Here is a 23030-nt window from a genome sequence, read left to right on the forward strand (position 1 = left end):
GTGGAAACAAGCCTTTCAGCCCAACCTGCCCATACAGCCCAACACACCCCAGCACTTGTCCCATCTGCCTGCATTTGGCCCATTATTCCTCTGAACCCATCCTGTACCTGTCTAAATGCTTCTTAAACATTGCCATAGTATCTGCACAGCTACTTCCACTGGGTGGGGGTGGGTGGTGTGATACGGGGAGGTGAGGATGAAGATTGAAAGGCAGATTTCCAATATCATTTCAGATAATACAATTGTTGCCTCTCTTCTCCCTTCGTCAGCAAGGCCTCAGGTTAAATATTCAAATCTCATAGTCTGACATCTTCCATGTTGATTATGCGGTTGGCGACGCAACTCACCCGTTGCAGCGGCCCCTACAGCCTGTCTGTCTTTTTTTTATTTTTTGTCTAGTTAAATGTAGTGTTTGGTGTTTTTTAATAGTGTTTTTAAATGTGTATATATGTGGGGGGCGGGAGGAAGGGGAGTGGAAACTATTTAAAATCTCTTCCCTGTCCGGGAGACCCGACCTTTTCCCTGTCGGGTCTCCGTTGTCGTTGGGGCCTAACACCGTGGAGCGGCCTCGAACCTTTTGTAGGCGGCGCGACTCTCGTCAGCAGCGGCCTCTGCAGCCCGTCCGCGTTTTTATTATTTTCTGTCTATGTATTTATGTAGATTTTGTTATTTTTTGTTGGGGTGTGTGTGTGTGGGGGGGGGTGGGGTGGGGGGTGGGGTGGGAGGGAGGGGGTAACTGTTAAATCTTTCCCTGCACGGGAGACCCGACCTTTTCTCGTCGGGTCTCCGTTGTCGTTGGGACTGCAACGAGGAGCGGCCTCCAACAGGAAGAAGCCGGGGACTCTGGTGCCGACGACTCACCGTCACCGTCGCGGAGCTGGCCGAGTCCGGAGCGGGTGGAGCGGTGGAGGAGCGCTGCTGCTGCTGCGGCTCGACCTCCGGGGATTCGGAGGCTGCAACTGCGGGTCTGGTGGACAGCGGCACCGGGAGCCCGCGGGTCCCTGGAGGGAGACCGCTTTTCAGGGCTCTCGCAACGGCGACTTCTCCCGCCCGAGTTGCGGGGTCGAAGAGCTCCTGGAGCGGGGCCTGACATCACCGCCCCGCGCGGCTTGGAATGGCTGCGGGACTCTGCGAGCGCACGCCGGGGGCTCTAACACCAAGACCCGGTGTGCAACCTCGCATCACCAGGCGTGGCTTTAATGGCCGCGGGACAATCGCCATCGCCAGCCGGGGGCTTTGACTTTGACTCTGACATCGGGGGGGGGGGGAGAGTGCAGTGGAGAGATAAGTGTTTTTGGCCTTCCATCACAGCGATGTGATGGATGTTTATGTAAATTATGTTGTTGTCTTGGGTCTATTTGTTTGTAATGTTTGACTGCAGAAACGGCATTTCGTTTGGACCTCAAAGGGTCCAAATGACAATTAAATTGAATCTTGAATCTTGAATCTTGAACCTGAACGACCCGGGGGCTCGGGAGACTGCGGAGCTGCGGACTACTCACCATCGTGGGGCTGGCCGGCCTCGGAGCGTGGGGAGCGGTGGTGACTCGCTTCTGCGACTCGACTCCTGGGGCTCGGAGGCTCCAGCAATGCAGTCGCAGGTCCGGTGGACTGGGACATCGGGAGCTCGCGGGTCCGGGGGGAGAGAGACCGCTTCCCGCAACGCGACTTCTCCAGCCCGTGTCGCGGGGTTGGAACGACCCGGAGCGGGGACGTACATTGCCCGGCGCGGCTTCATGGCCGTGGGACTCACCATCGCCCGTGGGGGTTCCAACCTTGTACTTTCAGACCGGGAGCGGGGCCGTAAATTGCCCCGCACGGCCTAAAATGGCCGTGGGACTTATCATCACCCGCCTGGGGCTTGGACATCGGGAGAGAAATTGAGAGCAGGGGAGAGAAAAGACTTTGCCTTCCATCACAGTGGGTTCACTGTGATGGATGTTTGTGTGAATTTAATTGTGTGTATGTCTGTAGGACATTGTCTTTGTTTGTATGGCTGTGTAAACAAAATTTTGTTTGAGTCTCACTGGGGCTCAAATGACAATAAATTTGTATTGTATTGTATATGATTAGCAAGGTTGCAGATGACAGTAAAGTGGGTGGTATTGTAGATAGTGAAGAAGGTTGTTAAAAATTGCAGCAGGATCTTGATCGGTTGGCCAGGTGGGCTGAGGAATGGTTGATGGAATTTAGTACAGAGAAATGTAAGGTGTTGCATTTTGAGAAGTGAAACATAGGCAGGACCCACACAGTGAATGGTAGGGCTCTGGGGAGGGTTGTAGAGCAGAGGGATCTAGGAGTGCAGGTACATTGTTCCTTGAAAAGGGCACCATAGGTAGGGTGGTCAAAAAGGCTTTTGCCACATAGTCCTTCATCAGCCAGTGCATTGAGTATAGAAGTTAAGAGGTCATGTTGCAGTTATATAAGATGTTGGTAAGGCCGTATTTGGAGTATAATGTTCAGTTTAGGGTACCTTGTTATATGATGTTGTCTAGCTGAAAAAGGGTGCAGAGAAGATTTACGAGGATGTTGCCAGCACTCGAGAGCCTGAGCTATAGGAAGAGATTGAGCAGGCTAGGACTATTTCTCGTTACGCAGGAGGATGAGGGGTGATCTTATAGAGTTGTACAAAATCATGTGAGGGAATAGATCATGTAGATGCACAGAGTGTCTTGCCCAGAGTAGGGGAATCGAGAACCAGAGGATATAGGTTTAAGGTGAGGAGGGAAAGATCTAATAGAAATCTGAGGGGTAATTTTTTCACACAAAGGATGGTGGGTATATGGAATGAGCTGCTCGAGGAGGTAGTTGGCAGGTACTATTGGAATATTTAAGAAACATTTAGACAGATACATGGATAGGACAGGTTTAGAAGGATATGGGCCAAATGCAGGCAGATGAGACGAGCGTAGATTGGACATGTTGGTTGGTATGGGCATGTTGGACCAGAGGGCCTGTTTCGATATCGTATGACTCCATGTTGTGTGTCGAGCTTCTGCTGATGGCATAGCTTAGGTCACACACAGTGATTAAGATCCAAATACTTTATTAGCATTATAGTATAGCTAACTTCATCTTAATACGTAACTTAAGACTGAGGAAGAAAGGGCTGAGAAGCTTTCTATTGAACTAGTGGGCGTAGCTACAAAGCATGACTCATAACATGAGTGGCACTGATCTACATCCTCCCTCTTAAAGAATTAAATGTCAGTACAAAACTGTTGACTAAATAAGGCACGATAGCAATTGATAATAGCTGGAGGAAAGTCAAACATAGCCCGGGTACTTCACGTTGGGCTTGCAAACACGACCAGCACGTGTGTGATAAAAACCATCTCCGTTTTAGGTCACTCATGTTATACTTTGTAGCTACGCCCACTAGTTTAACGGGTGCTCGTAAGGCCCCGACCACGGATGAACACGGAGGGGAGGCTGGCTGGACTATGGTGCCATCCTCACCTTGGTGCCATTTATGTTATGTTGTGTCGTGGACTTTCTGTGTTTGTGCTTTTTTTTATAATTTTATAATTCAATTTCAATTTTATTTTCAATTTTATTTTTAATATTTTTTTTTTTTTATTTTTTTATTTTTTTTTTATGATACTGCCTGTAAGGGAAATTCATTTTGTTGTATCAAATTGAGACAATGACAATAAATTTGAATACAATACAATACAATACAAAGAAAGCTTCTCAGCCCTTTCTCCCTCAGTCTTGAGTTACGTATTAAGATGAAGTTACCTACGCCTAACGCTAATAAAGTCTTTGGATCTTAATCACTGTGTGTGACCAAAGGTATTCCAACAGCAGAAGGACATCCTTGTGATTGAGTCAGTGCAGCGTAGGTTCACGAGATTGATCCCTGGGATGGTGGGACTGTCATATGAGGAAAGATTGAAAAGACTAGTCTTGTATTCACTGGAGTTTAGAAGGATGAGGGGATATCTTATAGAAACATGTAAATTTAGAAAAGGACTGGACAAGCTAGATGCAGGAAAAATGTTCCCAATGTTGGGCTAATCCAGAACCAGGGGCCACAGTCTTAGAATAAAGGGGAAGCCATTTAAGACTGAGGAGAGAAAAAAACTTTTTCACCCAGAGAGTTGTGAATTTAGAAACATAGAAACATAGAAATTAGGTGCAGGAGTAGGCCATTCGGCCCTTCGAGCCTGCACCGCCATTCAATATGATCATGGCTGATCATCCAACTCAGTATCCCGTACCTGCCTTCTCTCCATACCCCCTGATACCCTTAGCCACAAGGGCCACATCTAACTCCCTCTTAAATATAGCCAATGAACTGGCCTCAACTGCCCTCTGTGGCAGAGAGTTCCAGAGATTCACCACTCTCTGTGTGAAAAAAGTTCTTCTCATCTCGGTTTTAAAGGATTTCCCCCTTATCCTTAAGCTGTGGCCCCTTGTCCTGGACTTCCCTAACATCGGGAACAATCTTCCTGCATCTAGCCTGTCCAACCCCTTAAGAATTTTGTAAGTTTCTATAAGATCCCCTCTCAATCTCCTAAATTCTAGAGAGTATAAACCAAGTCTATCCAGTCTTTCTTCATAAGACAGTCCTGACATCCCAGGAATCAGTCTGGTGAACCGTCTCTGCACTCCCTCTATGGCAATAATGTCCTTCCTCAGATTTGGAGACCAAAACTGTACGCAATACTCCAGGTGTGGTCTCACCAAGACCCTGTACAACTGCAGTAGAACCTCCCTGCTCCTATACTCATATCCTTTTGCAAAAAAAGCTAACATTTGTGGAATTCCCTGCCACATAGGGCAGTGGAGGCCAAATCACTGGATGAATGTAAGAGAGAGTTAGAGCTCTAGGGGCTAGTGGAATCAAGGGATATGGGGAGAAGGCAGGCAAGGGTTATTGATTGGGGACGATCAGCCATGATCACAATGAATGGTGGTGCTGGCACAAAGGGGCGAAGGGCCGAATGGCCTCCTCCTGCACCTATTTTCTATGTTTCTATGTTTCTATGACAAGGTGTCAGAGTGGACGGACTCAATCCTTGCTTAATTGTGTTGCTTTTATTTTAGTTTGTTGTTGTGTCCGGTATATATTACTACGGCTTCTGCTGTGGTGATCCTGGTGTTTGACGAAGACCTCGCAGAACGGTGGCACAAATTTGAAGAAGATTTCTCAATTTATATTGAGAAAGGCTCTATTTCACGGTACGCAGGAGAATGATGGGTGATCTTATAGAGTTGTACAAAATCATGAAAGGGAATAGATCATGTAGATACACAGAATGTCTTGCCCAGAGCAGGGGAATCGAGAACCAGAGGATATAGGTTTAAGGTGAGGAGGGAAAGATCTAAAACGAATGTGAGGGGTAACTTTTTCACACAAAGGATAGTGGGTATATGGAATGAGCTGCTCGAGGAGGTAGTTGAGGCAGGTACTATTGGAATATTTAAGAAACATTTAGATAGATAGGGTTTCGGCTCGAAACGTCACCTATTTTCTTCGCTCCATAGATGCTGCTGCACCCGCTGAGTTTCTCCAGCAATTTTGTGTACCTTAGATAGATACATGGTTTAGAGGGATATGGGCCAAACGCAGGCAGATGAGACGAGCGTAGATGGGACATGTTGATTGGTGTGGGCAGGTTGGGCCTAAAGGCCTGTTTCCATACCATGTGACTCCATGTTTTGGTACATATTTTCATTGCGGTCACTTCTACAGTGATTTCCTTTATTTTCTACAATACAATGCACTTCCTCTTTAAGAGATGGAGACTGGGTTAATGTCGAGCAGGCTGGTTTACACCAATATTGGCAACTCGCAAAATGGCTCAAATGTGATAAAGTGCTGGTTTGCATTGGATCACTGCCAAAGTCATTATAAAACTAGCAGGCAGCACAATATTGATGCAGTGCCCACACTGGGTTGAACAAAGCAGGGTTAATTGCACAACGCGATCCCGCTACCTTTTATTTAAGAAGTTGCTTTAGCTGCCCATTCTAGACTAGGGACATATGTATAACAAAAGACCAGACCACAGATGAGAAAGCAACCATGTTGTGGCCACTAAATTATCCGTGGGAAAGAACTAAAAAAGCACACAAACGGATCCAGGAAGCAATAATATTCAACTACTAACAAGACTGTTTTAGTTTTAGTTTAGTTTAGAGATACTGCACGGAAACAGGCCCCTCGGCCCACTGAGTACACACCGACCAACGATCCCCGCATAATAACCCAACCCTACGCACACTAGCGACAATTTACACATACACCAAGCCAATTAACCTACAAACCTGTGTGTCTTTGGAGTGTGGCAGGCTGGTTTCTGCCATGGTCGATCTACTGCGGACCGGGTAATCCTCCTCACCCAAGACATCGAGGACTACTTTGAAGCAAATGAGAAGGCAGGAGCAGTTCTTGTAGATCTGACAGCTGCCTATGACACCGTGTGGCACCGGGGACTAACTGCAAAGCTACTTCGGGTGCTGCCAGACAGGCACATGGTCCGATACATCATGGAGCTGATATCAAACCGCAGCTTTGTGCTTAAGACCAGTGATGGACAGCAGAGTAGGCTACGTAGACTGAAGAATGGCGTCCCACAGGGATCCATCTTGGCTCCGCTGCTTGTCAACGTGTACATCCATGACCTCCCAGAGACCATCGCTGGAAAATATGGGTATGCTGACGATCTAGCCATCCTGATGAGACACAAAGAGTGGAAGACAATCGAAAGCTCCTTGAGTCTAGACATGGGGACTTTGGCAGTATGTCTACAATGGCGTCTAGAGCTGAGTGAAGACAAAACAGTGTCAACAGCATTCCATCTAAACAACAAGGAAGCTAAGCGAGAGCTAGCTGTCTTTGTTAACAACAGGCGCTTGGACTTCCAACAAACACCCACTTACCTCGGGGTAAAGCTGGCAGGTCGCTTACATTTCATCAACATCTGGCTGGTCTCCGCGACAAGGTCCTGGCCCGTAGCGACCTCATCCGACGCCTGGCTGGAACAAGTTGGGGAGCCAGTCCATCAACTCTCCGCACCTCTGCCTTAGCTCTTGTGTATGCCCCAGCTGAGTACTGTGCACCCGTATGGAGTAGTAGTAGACATACTAGCCTGGTAGACACGAGCCTGAACAGCAGCTTGCGAACCATCACTGGGTGCCTTCAACCTACTCCAGTCGAGCAGCTCCCTATACTTGCAGGCATTCCGCCTGCAGGGATCCAAAGGCAAGCAGCAACTCTGGCATTATCTTGTCGTGCCATGGACCCAGATCACCTCCTCCATCAGGCTATCAGCAGAGGCCACCCCGACTGAAGTCCCGTCACCCCTTTGTTCCACATGCAAAACAACTCCTAGCATCCATCCAGCCAGCTAAGACAGAAGCACACAGGATAGCCACCAAGTGGTCACAGGAGTGGGAGGCAACTTCATCCCCATTACACAGCTACATCTCTTCACCAGATAAAAGCTGTCCCGGGTCTGACCTCCCCAGAGGAGCATGGGTGAAGCTCAAAGGACTGCACACTGGAGTTGGGCGTTTCAATGCCAGCGTGTGGAGATGGGGGCTCTGCCAGAACCCAGCCTGTGTATGCGGAGCAGAACAACAGACAGCCAACCATGTCATCTCTGGCTGCCCACTCTACCACCCACCAAATGGAGCTCAGGGCCTGGCAGACGTTGGCGTAGAGACAACAACCTGGCTGCTCAATACCCGGCTTGAGACCTAACTATTCCTTTCATTTATGTTTCATTCGCAAGAAGAACAAGAAGGTAGGAAACTGATCTCGGAGAAAACCCACGCCGTCACGGGGAGAACGCAAGGCAGCAACTCTACCGCTGCGCCACCGTGCCACCTCTCAGGAAACATTGAAGATGAGGAGATAGTTAAATACTAGGCCACAGGCAAGAATAAGGTCAGGATGAGGGGGAAAAGGGCAGGAGGAAAACAAAATAAATCATCAGGAAAGAAAGGGAAAATATGAAATTAAATTATCGACAATTTGAAACAGAGTTATAAAAAATAGGTGTGAGAATAGGGCAGCACAGGATGGAAAGGATATAAACATAGACATCATGGAAATATTAATGATGACTTTGATCAATGCTTATCAGAGTATGTGATCAGGGTATTAGATGAGAGTGCATTTAAAATAAAGAGGAAAATAGTAAGTCAAGTCAAGGTGGATCAAACCTTAGACAGATTATGTGTCCATACAGGAGATAGCATAAGCACTGTTAGAGTACAGCATGGAAACATGTGCACATACAGGAACGGCACCCATTGACCTGCCATGCATGTGCCTAACATTATGCCCAGACCAACTCTTACCTGCTTGGACATAATCCAAATTCCTCCATTCCCTGCATATCTACATGTCTAATCTAATAGTTCCTTAAGGCAGCACGGTGGAGTAGCAGTAGAGCGACTGCCTTACAGCGCCAGAGACCCAGGTTCGATCCTGACTGCAGGTGCTGTCTGCACGGAGATTGTAAATTCTCCCCGTGACCCGCGTGGGTTTTCTCCGAGATCTTCAGTTTCCTCCCACACTCCAAAGACGTCCAGGTCTGTAGGTTAATTGCCTTCGTATAAATGTAAAAAGATTGTCCCTGGAATGTGTAGGATAGTGTTAATGTACAGGGATCGCTGGTCGGTGCGGACTCGGTGGGTCGAAGGGTCTGTTTCTGCATTGTATCTCTAAACTAAACTAAACTAAATATTACTACTGTATCAGCCTCTGCCACCGCCCTAACCGCACATTCCAGGCACTCACAACCCTCTGTAAAACCCTCACACATCTCCTTTAAACTCTGCCCTTCTCACCTTAAAGCCAAACCCTCTAGTATTTGATATTTCTAACCTGATAGCATTAGACTTGTTTAATTATGCAGCGCTGGAGGTATAATACTCGGGATGGGCAGATAGCTGATATTATACCCATATTTAAGAGGAGACTAGAATGTGTCCCAGGGGAAAAACAAACCAGTCATCTTATCATTAGTGGTGGGAAAATTAATGGAGTTTGTACTATAGGAGAAAATGAGAATCTCGTAACCAACAATAATTTAAGGAGCAGATAGCATTGATTTCCAAATGTTTTGCTCAAGCAATCCCTCAGAGGCGGTAACAGAGAAAGTCGACAAGGATGCTGTTATAAATTTCGAAAGGGATAGTGCATCTAGATTCCCAAAGGGCCTCCGATCAGGTGCCGCACATTCTACATTAGATTGTCAGAACATGCATGGACAAGTAGTGCAATACATCATTGGCTTGCTCCAAACAAAAAGCTAGTAGCAAGCTAGAAAGTCAGCTCACACAAGGAACAGTGCAAGGGCCAGTGTTTAAGAGGCTTTTAGTTAAGCACATGGATGTGCAGGGAATGGAGGGGTATTGTTGTAGGGTAAATAATAATGAGGGCCAGTAATTAATAAAAAGGGATGTGGATTGTGCTAATGTGGTGACAGGAAAACACAAGCAAAGCCGACCAGGAATTTCATTGATTGTGCAGGTCCCATCATTATAACAGAAATTTGGATCTACTGTGAATGAATTTAGACATAGATGATCAACTCATTCTGTTTGTCACAAGTCTTTCTGAGTTCCATTTTACTTCGGAGTCACATGAGTGACTACGTGAAGAACCCGCCAGGACGCATGTGTATCATGTCGCTACACGCATTGCGAAACGACAGACGGGGTGGAACGACGTTCCCCCGCAGCGGTAAATTTGAAACCGCCACCGACAGGTAAGTGAATTACTCTGCGGTAATTTTTTGTTTCCCGCGCTGTTTTTTTACAGGGGGAAACTGGACAAAAATAGAGTCCACAAGGGCTGCATCTAAAGCTGGAGAGGACCGCGGAGTTGCGGGCAGCCCGCAGCAGCTGAAGGCACCAGCATCACCATGAATGGGATCAGCTGTGCCCGACTTATCACCCGCGCCGGCCAGATCAACACCACGGCCGGGCGGGAAGGCTACACAGATCAGAGCCATTGACTCTGACAAATTGAAACGGCCAGCGGGGGGGGGAACATTCCCCTGCAGCAGCAAGTTTTTAAAACCAAGACCGACAGGTAAGGGAATTACTGCGGTCATGCTTTGTTTCCCGTGCTGGTTTTCACAGGCGGAAACTATGGACAGGAGTCCGCAAGGGCTGCACTGGCTGGGAAGAACTACGGAGTTGCGGACAGCCAGCAGCGGCTGATGGCACCAGATCACCGTTAGTGGGATCAGCTGTGCCCGACTTGGCTGACAAGTCGAACTGCAAAGAAATGCCGCGGGGACCAGCGTTATTGGGGCCAAATGGAGCGGCTTATGGAGCACATGCTCCACTGTGACAGACTCTGGGTGATGGAGTCTAGTCACAATGGGTAGATAATACACCCATAGCAGCATCTTATCAGGGCTGCACAGTGCATCTCCCTCAACAGAGGGGAGTACTGGGAGCCAATTCTGGGCTGGATCTGAAGAGGGGTTTTGCTGAAGGAAGAAATCAGTGTGCAGGGGGTGCAAGAACAAGGAAACCTCCTGGAAAAGGAGTCCAAGTTTGTACATCTAAAAACAACTACAGGAACATGGCTGTAATAGACACTGCTGCCAAATATTTGGCACCGGAAAATGGGTATCCCTCAAAAATTTTCCACGGTGAACAGTTACATCTGAAAACACATTGGAATGGGAGTCAGAAGGCAGGATGTTTAGCTAAGACGCTGTGGCATTATTCTGCAATATGGAGTATGAGATTAATAGTCTCAGGAGAACGCCATCCGCCCAGCTTTAACCCCTACGTTTGCAGAGCTGTGCAGACCTGGAGGGATTAAACCACCAATATTACTACTTGGGGGCAACCTGTCAAAACAGGTAAAATAGCTCAATAAGGAGGCCAATACCCTGGGGCTCATAAAGGCGGCAACAGGCAGGATCTCCTACACATGACAACAGCACCTCCACGCATCCACCAGCAGGAAGACACACAGAAGCTGGTTAAAGCTCAAAGGCCGGGCTACAGGACAGAGGTCTTTTAGGCCTGGCCCAGACCGGCCTTTGTGGAAGACGTGCAACCTCGAATCCCAAATTCAAAAACCGACGCCACAACCTCTACGGCGACTGCAAGGAAGAAAACAAACTTTCCACTGGTCCCCATGGAGGTAGGGGGGTCTGGTCTCTTCCAAAAAACAGGAGGTGTAAATAACACAAATTGGTGTGTAGATTACATTTTCTTAGGAGGCATGGAGTGCAATAACTACTAACACTTATTTTCTACCTGGTGTTCAGGGATATACAATTGAATTTGTGCACAAAGATTCCCGGTTCAGCATGTACCGAACTGAACGCTCGTGCCGTCACGATAAGAAAAAAAACTGGAAGCGCGTGCTGAACTGGAGAGGCTAGATGCCAGGGAATCATGGGGAAATCCCAATTCGACTCTTTTGGAATTTGTGTCAATATCTTTATGAAAAACAAAAAGATGCGGTCACCAATCATTCAGGTCTGACAAACCTGAATACATTGTGCAGTAAATTCATTCGAAATTGGAAACCTTTGTTACTGCCAAACAACTGATTCCATAGGCTACCTTATGGATTGCATCCATTAAAAGATGCTTACTATACGGTGCCTATGCGGAAGGATTATAGATGTTATTAATTCTAAGCTAACACCTTCCACCACTAAGGACTACTTGGGGTTCACCTTTGACTTAGTCTACATGTGGGTAACTTATCAAAGGAAGGTACAGACTTAACTGAGGCCAACAACCTCATTGACATCAGTAAACCACCTATTCGACTGGTAGCAAGGGTAATTGGCAATACTGTGGCCTTTCCAGCCACACTGTTTGACCTTTGTATTACCAATAATTACAAGGACAAAGGTATAAGCACTTAAAATCAATACTGGTCATGTGTAGAGACCAATGAGGCTACCAATCTAAGCAATCACGGAATTACAATGATAGGGGAAATATTGGGCATTGTTCAAACCCTATCATTGTCAGCAACCATTCAGTGGTGCTACAAACTGATGCCAGTGTTCATGATTGGCGTGTTACTAACCCCATCTCTAGTTGTGGATATAGATGGGATGCACAAGAAGCATCATTGCTTCAGATACATGTCATAAACTACTTGGATATGTTGAGTGCGTTCTATGGACTCAAATCATACTGTTCAGAAATGTATCATCTGCATGTTAGACTACAGATTGATAACACCACCATGGTGACATATACTAACTACATGGGTGGAATCAAATCGGTATCATGTGATAATCCGGCTAACACAATTTGGCAATGGTGTATTCAGAAAAACATTTGAATATCAGCTAGTTACCTACCAGGTAACCTCAAATTTAGTGGCAGACACCAGGTCACGCAAATTCATGACAAACATCAAATGGATGTTGGACCGCAAAGTGTTTGCTGATATTGTAGCATGATATGAAACACCAGAGATTGATCTATTGCATCTCGGCTTAATCACCAGTTGCCTATCTGTGTTTCTTGGGAATCAGACCGGGGCATCAGCGATGGATGCCTTCTCGCTGCATTGGGGGGGGGGGGGGGGGGGAATTGTTCTTTCTATGCATTCCCTCCTTTCTGCCTCATCAGTCGGGTATTACGCAAAATACAACTAAACATGGCTCTCCGTTCCGAAATAACCAGATTGCTGGTTCATCCTGTAACGGGCGGGAAAATCATCCCTGCCATAATAGGACAAATGTGTTCGTCAGCAGAATCTTGTAACCATTTCCGGACCTGGGACTAACGAACCGAACAATGAACATATACAGCGGCTCACAGGCAGTCCACGAAGAAACTATATCGGGTCCACATCAGGAAGTGGGAAATATTGTTCTAGGAACAACATCACTACTATACGACGAACAAAACGTCTGTTCTGGAATTCTTGGCAGGTCTCCATTATGATGAGGGGCTCAGTTACAGTGCCGTTAACTGCTCCAGAAGTATGATTTATTGGTTGGATAGTTCTACACAACAGACAGAATGGATAAAAATGGAGAAGGAGGATTGTCATCCTTGTAATATAGGAACGATCCTCTTTTCCCCCAAAAAACTGAATAACACAATATATAAGAAGAACCCAATTATATATGGTACAATAAGAATTTGGAAACAAATAAAATTATCTTTAAAATTAAGAAATCTATCACTGTTAATGCCAATTGCGAATAACCCTTTATTTAAACCATCTCTTATTGATAAGACATATAACCAATGGGAAAGTCTCGGAATTAGAAGGATCAGGGATATGTACGAAATAGGAAACCTACTATCATTCCAACAACTACAATTAAAATTTAAATTGAAAAACAACCAATATTTTAAATATCTTCAGATTTGCGACTTTGTGAAAAAATATATACAAGGATATCAAAAAGTAACTCCTGACTTATTGGAAGAAGCAATGAATATTGAAGCTGACTCACAAAAATTAATATCCTATTTATATAATAGTATTCTAAATATAGACCTACCATCGACAGAGGTACTTAGAGAAGAGTGGGAACGGGAATTAATGATAAAAATTACGAAGGTTAAATGGGAAAAATACCTGATATATATTCACAAATGTTCAATTAATGTAAGACATAATCTAATACAATTTAAAATTGTACATAGATTATATTATTCAAAAACAAGATTGAACAAATTTTATCCAAATATATCCGCCACTTGTGACAAATGTCTAGCCCAAAAGGCAACTATAACACACTCCTTAGTTTCCTGCATAAAACTTTATAGATTTTGGAAGGATATTTTTGAAATACTTACAAAATTATTCAAGACAAGAATGGAACCTAATACTGAAATGATTATATTTGGTGTAATGGAAGATGGGAATAAATTGAACGCGTCTCAAAATCTATTCCTTAATTATGGTTTAATAACAGCAAAAAAATTAATACTTAAATTTTGGAAGGGTACATCAATACCAACGCTTAAAATGTGGATTGCAAGTATGTTGGACACCGCTCATCTTGAGGAAATGCGATTCCTCCTAATGGATAAATCAGACCAATTCATAACGAGTTGGTCTCCATTCGTCGTTTTTTTGGAATCATATGGTGCAACACAATTGTAAAAAATAACTGTTTCAGGACTGGACGAGGGTTGGTCAAGACTATAAATAATGATCTCCTTTTCTTTTCACTATTTTCTCTCTCAACTTTCTTCATTTACTCGTTTTCTTTCTTCACACACTACATATTTCACATTTTTCTATCCTTTACTATCTAACTTCTTTTTCTTATTCTCATCTTTTCTCAATGTAACAAAAAAAAAAGAAGTTGTACATAAAATGTATTATGAAAATATATATTAGGCACTTTGGTGCCATATGACTGTGCTTACTTCTAATAAAATAAAATTAAAAAAAAAAAAAAAAAAAAAAAAAAAAACTGCTCCAGAAGTGCCTTTTCAGCATATCTATGGCGAGGATCAGAGCGTCATTCTGTTGGGACTCACCCCCTGGTAACCAAACTTATGAGGGGAATTTTTTAATATCAATCCCCCAAGAACCAGGTACTCTCAAATATGGGATGTGAGTATTGTCCTAACGTTGCTAAGGAACTGGTCTCCAGCAACAGCTCTGTCCCTGCAAAAACTGACGCATAAAACAGTCATGCTGATGGCTTTGGTCACACCACAAAGGGTACAGTCTTTACATAAGTTAAGGCTGGACAATATGACTTCTTCAACAAGAAATATAACTTTTCATGTTCACAAATTAGTCAAACAGAACAGACCGGGACCATCAGGCCTCAAAATAGAATTTAGGGCTTAATTTATAGATGATCGTCTCTGTATAATAAGACATTTATTGTTATATATGGAGAACACCAAAAACATCAGAGGCTATGAGATGGCACTACTAATCAGCCACAAGCAACCCCACAAAAAGGTGTTGGTTCAAACTATTGCCAGATGTCTGAAACAGGTTTTAACAACAGCTGGAGTGGATACTAACATATTCAAATCTCATTCCACCAGGGCTGCAGCTACATCGGCAGCTATGGAGTTGGACGTACCGATGGACCAAATCCTGGAGACAGCAGGATGGTCAAGGGAAAAAACGTTCCAACATTCTACCATAAACCAGTGGTTAAACCTGGAACTTTTGCAGAATCAATTTTAAGTTCTGTAATATGATTTCACCCCATGAAATAGGGGCTATAATTTGTTGTTAATAACTTTATCATGGATTTCAATGTCGGATTCATGTTTAAACATGTTAACACAATTCCTCCCTTAGTCAATTAAGGCAGATGTGATGCATGGCATGAAATCACAGAGCTTTGAAATCTTCACGTAGTCACTCACGTGACTCCGAAGTAAAATAGTAAGATTAAACGAGAACTTACCAGTTCGAAGTTTGATCGTTATTTTGTGAGGAGTAACGTTGAGGGATTACGTGCCCTCCGCTCCTACCCTTGATCATAAAGTTCAACTGGTATCCTCTTCTCTAATCTTACTATGTTCAGTCATGACTGTTATCTGTGATTCCACACCGCTGCTTTGAAGAATGACACGCATGCGTCCTGGCGGGTTCTTCACGTAATCCCTCAACGTTACTCCTCACAAAATAACGATCAAACTTCGAACTGGTAAGTTCTCGTTTAATCTTACTATTCTTTAACTGAGACCTCAAGATACTGTCAATCATGTTTGTGAATGATCTTGCCATCTGAGAATATAAAAATGTACCAACTTCACTGGACATGTCAGCTTTGGCTACTTCCTGGTGCGCACCAGTTTAATGAACCACCCCTTACTTCAAACACCAACTCCGCATGGCCTTTCCATTTTGATCCTTCACGTATGGATCATGTGCAGGCAAAGAAGATTCCTTTAGCTTGGCATTATGTTTGCCAAGAATATTGTGGACAGTTCTTGTGTAGGACAGAACAGCAGACGCTGGTTTAATCAAAGATAGACACAAAATGATGGATTAACTCAATGGGACAGGCAGCATCTGTGGAGATGGATGAGGTTTCGGGTCGAGACCTTCTTCATGACCTGTTCTTGAGCTGTGTTTGTCTGCGTTCTGTGTTCATAGCTCACCATTTATCTCAACTTTGTAGGTTTTGGACTCAAAAATATACTTTTGGTAAATTGAAAGATGACAACAAATGAGGAAATGTAGAGATGCCAGTCAAGTTTCAAAAAGACATCCATGGGTAAAATGGACAAATTGATGAATAACTACCAAATGTATTAGCAGGGCAGCACAGTGGCATGTCTGGTCGGGCTGCTGCCTCACAGTGCCAGTTCCCAATCTCAGGGGCGGTCTGTGTGGAGTTTATAGGTTCTTCCTGTGTCCCTGTGGGTTTCTTCCAAATGCTCCAGTTTCCTCCCACATCCCAAAGACGTGCGAGTTTGTAGGTTCATTGGCCTCTGTAAAATTGCCCCCAGTGTGCAGGGAGTGGATGGAAAGTGGGAGAATGTAGAACTAGTGAGAATGGATGAATGACAGTCGGTATGGACTCAGTGGGCTGAAGGACATGTTTCCATGCTGTAGCTCTAAACTAAACTGAAATGAGGTTTATTACATTTATGTAATTTATTACATTTTTTTAAGAAACGGAATGAGATCTCATCATACTTTAAGCATACAAATCTCAATGAGGTAGAGAACAAAGGCACCAGGGAGTGTACAAACGCTGAATTAACGATACAATCTAATGACGCTATTTGGTGGAATTAAACCAGGAAGCTGTTTATTTCTAGAGCTTTCAGTTGATTCCCACCACAGCGATGTTTCTGAAGGAGGTTCCTAGGTAGGACCTCTAAAACTGTTGATTAGTTAACACAACTTTATGAAATGAGGAGTTCAAAGGAGTGTATGGACACTGATGTGGAGCTAGTAGAACCTTGCTTCCTCTTCAGAGTAGATCAGGTCTGTCCCGTTGAGTTACTCCAGCTTTTGGTGTCTTTCTTCAGGTCTTCTATCCTAGGTAATGATAATGTCAAGGGACATGCTTCATGTATTTTGTGTTGGCAGCAATTTCCCTCCTAGGATAAATAAAGTTCTATCGTATCATATCGTATCGAACCATTGTAGAGCACGTTTCAGCCTTCATTGAGGCACTGTCCTAGTCGTATAGAACTGCGCTACCCTGAACCAGCTTCCCATGGACAGCAGATTGCTGTTCTACAGGACACTGGTGCTGCTAATCTGGCCAACAACAATTGATAACACTGTTGCCTGGTGCCGTGTAGATCCAGTTGGCAGTGGAGGAACCGAGACTCCTGTTCCCCCCTCAGAATGTCAGCATCCAAACTGACTCTCAAACAACGACTAACTGCAAGTATACCCGTTGGAACACAGCAGCTTATCACAAGCACACTCAGCACAAGCATCATGAGGGAACATCTGTATCTCCGGGCTAGAAAGAGACCCAGCCTTCCAGTAGCCAGGTGGCAAGAACAACAGTGTCTTCATAGAATTTCCAAACCCATCCTGAAAATTATAAAAAATTAAGAAGCACCAAGAATTGACTGGATTTGGTGCAATTGTTTCAGTGAGTTTCCTTTGCAGCCAATATGGTGCTGCAGATTTATACAAGGAATAGACAATAGACAATAGGTGCAGGAGTAGGCCATTCAGCCCTTCTGCCAGCTCTGCCATTCAATGTGATCATGGCTGATCATCCACAATCTGTACCCCATTCCTGCCTTCTCCCCATATCCCCTGACTCCACTATCTTTAAGAGCCCTGTCTAGCTCTCTCTTGAAAGTATCCAGAGAACCTGCCTCCACAGCCCTCTGAGGCAGAGAATTCCACCGACTCACAACTCTCTGTGCGACCGAGTGTTTCTTCTCCCCGTTCTAAATGGCTTACCCCTTATTCTTAAACTGTGGCCCCTGGTTCTGGACTCCCCCAACATCGGGATCATGTTTCCTGTCTCCAGCGTGTCCAAACCCTTAATAATCTTATATTTCAATAAGATACCCTCTCATCCTTCTAAATTACAAAGTATACAAGCCCAACTGCTCCATTCTCTCAGCATATGACAGTCCCGCCATCCCGGGAATTAACCTTGTGAACCTACGCTGCACTCCCTCAATAGCAAGAATATCCTTCCTCAAATTTGGAGACCAAAACTGCACACAATACTCCAGGTGTTGTCTCACCAGGGCCCTATACAACTGCAGAAGGGCCTATTTGCTCCTATACTCAACTCCTCTTGTTATGAAGGCCAACATGCCTTTCACTTTCTTCACTGCCTGCTGTACCTGCATGTTTACTTTCATTGACTGATGAACAAAGACCCCCAGAATGATCTAAGTCAAACTACTTAACGTTAACTATTTACTTGCTTTGTCCTTCAATATACAAGGGAAATCGGCTGACTGGCTTGAAAGTTTTGTGCATTGCTACTGCGAAGCATAAGATAAATGCCGATGGAAATAAATATAACTTTCATCCTGCCCTGCTGAATTGCAAAGGTATAAAATCCCATTCTTGCATGATTCTTTAGTCAGACGGTGGCGAATCTGTGGAATTCTTTGCCACAGAAGGTTGTGAAGGCCAAGTCAATGGATATATTTAAGGCAGATAGATTCTTGATTAGTATGGGTGTCAGGGATTACGGGGAGAAGGCAGGAGAATTGGGTGAGGAGAGAGAGATAGATCAGCCATGACTTGATGGGCCGAATGGCCTAATTCTACTCTTATCACTCATGATCTTATGACCTTATGATTGCTGTTCACTCCTGGGATAACTTTCAAATGAGAGGATGGTGAGTCTTGCAGTGTGAGGCCAGTGCATGGCACCTTGTCTCGGGACACATGGAGTTGCTTTATATAATTAGCTATTGTCAGACTCCTTTGCACCAGAATGACGTCAAATCAACAAAAATAGTTGACCAATGCAAATGGTTGAATGGTTAGCAATGAAGACTTTCTATAGAGAAATTGAACTGTGGAGTTGCCTGATCCCAGGACGAGAATAATTCCAGAACCAGCAGGCAGTAATCTGAGATACCTTTGGAAATAATAAAACCTCCAATTTGCAACAACACTGCAAAACGCCAAATATCAGGGGGCCCTTGCTATATGATAAATGGCAAATGTCAATGTTGGAAGATGAATGTCTGAAGGATTGGAAAGAAGCAGCTCCACTGACATGGGTCCTTTCGTGGATTTCTTGGATGCAGCAGAATATGAAGAATGATGATATAATATCATAGAGCTATATCACGTTAGGTCTTGGGCCGAGCAACGCCCATCTTTGGGATGGTCATATAGAAACCTAGAAACCTAGAAAGTAGGTGCAGGAGTAGGCCATTTGGCCCTTTGAGCCAGCACCACCATTCAATATGATCATGGCTGATCATCCAGAATCAGAACCCCGTTCCTGCTTTTCCCCCATATCCCTTGATTCCATTAGCTCTAAGAGCTAAATCTAACTCTCTCTTGAATACATTCAGTGAATTGGCCTCCACTACCTTCTGTGGCATATAATTCCACAGATTCACAACTATCTGGGTGAAAAATATTTTCCACATCTGTCCTAAATGGCCTACCCCTGATTCGTAAACTGTGACCCCTGGTTCTGGACTCCCCCAACATTTTTCCTGCATCTAGCCTGTCTAACCCCTTAAGAACTGTATACGTTTCTATAAGATATCCTTTCATCCTTCTAAATTGCAGTGTATACAAGCCCAGTTGATCCATTCTTTCACCATGTCAGTCTTTCCCGCCATGCTGGGAATTAACCAGATGAACCTACACTGCACTCCCTCAATAGCAAGAATGTCCTTCCTCAAATTAGGAGACGAAAATTCCAGGTGCAGTCGCACCAGGGACCTGTACAACAGCAGTAGGACCTCCTTGTGACTATACTCAAATCCTCTCGCTATGAAGGCCAGCATGCCATTTGCTTTGTTCACTGCCTGCTGTACCTGCATGTATACTTTCAGTGACTAATGTACAAGGACAACATAGGTCTCGTTGAAACTCACCTATTCCTAATTTGATAACATTCTGATAATAATCTGCCTTCTTGTTCTTGCCACCAAAGAAGATAACCTCACATTTATCCACATTATACTGCATCTGCCATGCATCTTTCCACATACCCAAGTCACCCTGCAGCCTCATCGTATCCTCCTCGCAGCTCACACTGCCACCCAGCTTTCTGACATCCGCAAACTTGGAGGTGTTACATTTAATTCCTTTGTCTATATCATTAATATATATTGGGTGCCCGGACGTGGCGTCGAAGGATGAGAAGCCGAAGCAAAGAAGTGGAAGCCAAATAACCAAACGGAAACAAAGCCGAAAAGCCAACTAACCAAAGGGCGGGACGCCTAAAAGCAAACTCACCGAAAGGCCGCTCTGCCAAAAACCCAAATAACAGACATGATGTCGCTGGGGGCGGGACTGGTCAGCGATTGGTCCAGACCTCCACGTCCATCCCATCACTGGCCGGTGGAGACGGGAGAGAGGGGGTCATTTTCTCACACCAGACCCTCCTGGGCTGGAGGATGACTGGGCACTCTGAACCTGAGCACCAAGTTGTTAGCAGCCGAAGGAGCACATCCCTCAGGACAGCCCCCATTCTCCCACGGCCGCCCTCCACCTCGTCTCCTCCGTGCAGCCGCACTGCGACGGGCTGTGGGTCGCCACCCCCTCTTGTGTGGGACCTTGTCAAGGTTTTTTGAAAGTCCAGATACACCACATCCCCAGGCTCTCCCTTATCCATTCTACTTGTTACATCCTCAAAAAATTCCAGAAAATTAGTCAAGCATGATTTCCCCTTCATAAATCCATGCTGACTTTGACCGATCCCGTCACTGCTTTCCAAATGCGCTGCTATTATATCTTTAATAATCGACTCAAGCATCTTCTCCACTACCGATGTCAGGCAAACTGGTCGATAATTCACTGTTTTCTCTCCCCCTCCTTTCTTAAAAAGTGGGGTTACATTGGCTACCCTCCAGTCAATGGACAATAGACTAGTGCAGGAGTAGGCCATTCGACCCTCGAGCCAGCACCGCCATTCACTGTGATCATGGCTGACCATCCACATTTCTGTACCCCATTCCTGCCTTCTCCCCTTATCCCCTGACTCTGCTATCTTTAAGAGCTCTATCTAAATCTCTCTTGAAAACATCCAGAGAATTGGCCCCCACAGCCTTCTGACGCAGAGAATTCCACAGATTCACAATTCTCTGGGTAAAAACGATTTTCCTCATCACCGTTCTAAATGGCCTACCCCTTATTCTTAAACTGTGGCCCCTGGTTCTGGACTCTCCCAACATCGGGAACATGTTTCCTGCCGCGTCTGCCATTTCCTTGTTCTCCATAATAAATTCAACTGTTTCTGTCTTGAAGGGACGCACCTTTGTCTAAACTATTTTTTTCCTCTTCACATACCTAAAGAAGCTTTTACCAAATAAGCTTTTACTATCCTCCTTTATATTCTTGGCTAGCTTACCTTCGTACCTCAACTTTTCTCCTCGTATTGCCTTTTTAGTTACAGTGCATTCAGAAAGCATTCAGACCCCTTCACTTTTTCCACATTTTGTTAGGTTACAGCCTTATTTTAAAATGGTTTAAATTAAAAAAGTATATCATCAATCTACACACAATACCCCTAGTATTTCTGGGAGATTGTTTGTGTCTTCCTTGGCGAAGACAGAACCAAAGTACTGGATGGCCATTTCCTTGTTTCCCATTATGAATTTACCTGTTTCTGACTGCAAGGGACCTACAGGTGGAGATCATTGACCACACTGATATTCTGGTTTATTGGATGTTCCAACATCCAACTCAGCTCCATATAACCATATAACCATATAACAATTACAGCACGGAAACAGGCCATCTCGGCCCTACAAGTCCGTGCCGAACAACTTTTTCCCCTTAGTCCCACCTGCCTGCACTCATACCATAACCCTCCATTCCCTTCTCATCCATATGCCTATCCAATTTATTTTTAAATGATACCAACGAACCTGCTCCACCACTTCCACTGTAAGCTCATTCCACACCGCTACCACTCTCTGAGTAAAGAAGTTCCACCTCATGTTACCCCTAAACTTCTGTCCCTTAATTCTAAAGTCATGTCCTCTTGTTTGAATCTTCCCTATTCTCAAATGTAAAAGCTGATCCACATCAACTCTGTCTATCCCTCTCATCATTTTAAAAACCTCTATCAAGTCCCCCCTTAACCTTCTGCGCTCCAGAGAATAAAGACCTAACTTATTCAACCTTTCTCTGTAACTTAGTTGTTGAAACCCAAATATGTTATATCCTTATCTTGCAATATTGTGCATTAAAATAAGTAACAGAGTAACATCTATTGGCTTTTTGTGGAAGTTTGATATTCTAGCACTTCTATTTGCACAAGGAGTTATCCAAAATGTATCTGCTCTCCTCTTAAGGTAAAGCAGCCTTGGCCTAGCCTCTCCTAGCACACTCCTTACAATTAGGGCCATAGAGTCATAGAGTGAAACAGCCTGGAAACAAGCCCTTCAACCCAACTTGCCCACACCAACCAACATAGACAATAGACAATAGACACCCTGCATCCTCATAGCATCCTCCTCACAGTTCACACTGCCATCCAGCTTTGTGTCATCTATAAAATTGCTAATGTTACTCTTAAGCATTCATCTAAATCATTAATGCACATTGTAAATAGCTGCAGTCCCAGCACCGAGCTTTGTGGTACCTCACTAGTCACTGCCTGCCATTCTGAAAGGGACCTGTTAATCCCTACACTTTGTTTCCTGTCCACCAACCAATTTTCTATCCATGTCAGTACCCTACCCCCAATACCATGTGCTCTAATTTTGCCCACTAATCTCCTATGTGAGAGAGGGGGAGAGGGGGGAGAAGGGGAGAAGAGACAACTTTTAAGAAGATATAGTTACACAGCTGTGAAGCTCGGCGGATATTTAACATTACTTGGTTCTGAAAACTACTGCTTACCTTTTTTTACCCCCAATTCACTGGTCAGCACCGGCTACAACCTACGCGAGCCTCCGAGAACTTTCGACCTTCTGGCAACCCA

This window comes from Leucoraja erinacea, chromosome 25 (assembly GCF_028641065.1).
Source record: "Leucoraja erinacea ecotype New England chromosome 25, Leri_hhj_1, whole genome shotgun sequence".
Taxonomy (NCBI): Eukaryota; Metazoa; Chordata; class Chondrichthyes; order Rajiformes; family Rajidae; genus Leucoraja; species Leucoraja erinaceus.